Raw genomic sequence first — 2,762 nt, forward strand, 5'->3', positions numbered from 1 at the left:
TAGCCTCTGCTACCTTTGTTTCTATTCTAGCTTCCTTTGCCTTTTCTTTATTTTGCTGATTGAGCCTACAAAGCCATATCACTCTTCGACTTTCCTGCAGCTCTTTTAGCCATTCTTTGTTCATGAGATTCAAGCGTCCCTTTAAGCTCTTTCTTTGTCAATTTTGACAAATCTTTCGACTCTTCTATGGCTACTACCACGTGGTCAAACTTTGGAGCCAACGACCTCAAGATCTTTCCAACAACAGATCTTGACGTCAACACTTCTCCATATATCTTGATTTGATTCACCAATTTCATAAACTTGGTGAAGAAATCAATTATGCTTTCATTGTCTTCCATCTGAAGAAATTCATATGTTCTTTTGTGAGTTTGTAACCTCGCCTCTTTCACCTTCTCTGCGCCTCCAAACGATTTCTCCAGAATTTCCCATGCCTCTTTCGCTGACTCTGCATCACTAACCTTTTCAAAGTTATTTGTATTAACACATTGATGGATTATAAAGAGAGCTTTATAATCTTTCTTCTTCAATTCTTTATGTGCAGCCTTTTCTTGATCTATCGTGGCTTCTGCAACCGTTGCTACTCCTTCCTTCACAAGATCCCGAAGATCTTGATAACAGAATACAACCTTCATCTGCTTGCACCAATTCTCATAATTGTTGTTCTTGAGAATCGGAAGATTTGATGGAAAATTCCCGTTTGGATGATTTGTTGCCATAGTGATTTTCTTCCCACGAATCGTTTCAACCGGAGCTCTTGATACCAGATGTTAGAAATCCCCCAAAACCTATGGAGAATTTCAGTCAATCTTGATGAACAAGATTGCTATTACCCACACAATGACAATGAAAACAAAGGAACATTGGAGAAAGAGAGAGTGTATAGAACGATGAAGGAAAAGAGTAGTATAATTCTGCAGAGTTTCTCTCTGCCCATAAACTGTGGAAAACTTCTTATTCACTTTGCCACTACAAAATACTGTGAATTACAAGTGTTGTGAATACTCTATTCACCTCTATATGAAAATAAAGGTCACTCCCTCTATTTATAGATTTAGGTTAACTTGGACCTCAAGCCAAAGCCCAAAACTATAAAAGCCCAAAATAGCTAACACTACTTAACACACTAGGTGGTTGGACATTTCCTTGCTCTGTCGAGCAACCTGCTTCGACACAAGGAATTACAATTCAACAAGGTAGCCTTTAGTCTCTATTGTAACTATAATCCATTGAGAGTGGGTTGATCAAAGGTATATTGAATATCAAGACTATATGTTGTTCGTGGAGCTCCTTGGATAATGTTGTTACGTAAGAATATGGAAACAAAGAGGTCTAGAAGGGAGGTTGAATAGACTTATCTCCTAAAAGACAATTTCAAAAATGTTTTAGGTCCCATAAATAAAAGCAGATGTTTTAAGAAACGCGGAAGCAAAACATAATACTAAGAGAGCTTTGAAGCATCTTAATGAATTAAACCAATTAAAATATTACGAGATATCACTAAGGACTTGATACTTCTAATGCAAGTCAACTACAAGATAACTAAAGTTTATTTAAAGAGAGCAATTTAAAAACACTTTACATAGATATGCATCAAAGACATAATTGGATATATGATGATCCATTAAGATTGATGTGTCGTAGTCATAAGCTTATAAATTAAATCTCTATAAGCCTGGTTTACCTTAAATGACATACAAACGATGAAATAATACATTAACGCAATAACAATATTCGGAATGTTGGAAAATTTAAAGGAGGTAAGGGAAGAAGGAAATGATACACCAAGATATATAGTGGTTCAACGTTCGTACTCGTTTTGCCTACTTCACACTCCAATGGTGTTAAAGAACCATCGAGAAATAATCATGATCTTCCACTATTTTGATAAGTTTGATACAACCATTTTGATTACAACTAACTATCACAAGGCAATTCCCTCTGTTGATGAAGACACTCAAACTTCTAACAAAAATAAGACCTCCAAAGATCTTGATCCAATAAGCCTACTATCCATAATAACCTGCTCTCAGTATTCGTGTGTGGAAATCCACCTGATCTCACTAATTCCTTGTCTGAGTGATTTCCATTAGCTAAGCGTTGATTGGACAACTCCCAACTTTGTTTGTGACCAGTCTTTGCACAATATCATCAAAGTTTGACACCTTTCAACTCCGCCTTATGAAAAATTTGTACTATGATCAGTCTCCAATTCTACTTGTTTTCTGACACTCATTCGGCACCTTTTCACGAAGTCGGAAACACATTAGTCTACTTGTTTTATTATTCTGTTTAGTAAATTAGATGTTTTGCATTATTGTTTCCAGTTGTTGATTACATTTGGTTTGCATCATTATACTCCAGTTTATGTCTCTTTGTGGTAGTTCTATTGATTTCAGGTGTAAGCAAGAGTACCAGAGGGATAGAAAAGCAAATTGGACATTCTGGGCCCGTCGGAAGAGGAAATTGGGCAACACAGTAGTCCTGACACGGCCACCCGTGTTGCCTAACACGGACTATTTCAGGAGAGGACATTTGGAAGAAGAAAACAGGGAGCTGACACGGGTGCCCGTGTCAGCCTCCCTAGAGGGGCGTGTCAAGGTTTTTCCATCAGCAGCCAACATGGCCCGTCGTGTTGACTGACACGGCCAGTGTTGGCTTGGGCACCTTATTTTCCAGTTTTTCCTGTATTTTGGCACGGCTGATCCTAGAGGGCATTTTGAACTTTTGCTACATTAAAATTGTCATCAGGAACTATTTAG

The sequence above is a fragment of the Lathyrus oleraceus genome, chromosome 5 (assembly GCF_024323335.1).
Source record: "Lathyrus oleraceus cultivar Zhongwan6 chromosome 5, CAAS_Psat_ZW6_1.0, whole genome shotgun sequence".
Classification (NCBI taxonomy): domain Eukaryota; kingdom Viridiplantae; phylum Streptophyta; class Magnoliopsida; order Fabales; family Fabaceae; genus Lathyrus; species Lathyrus oleraceus.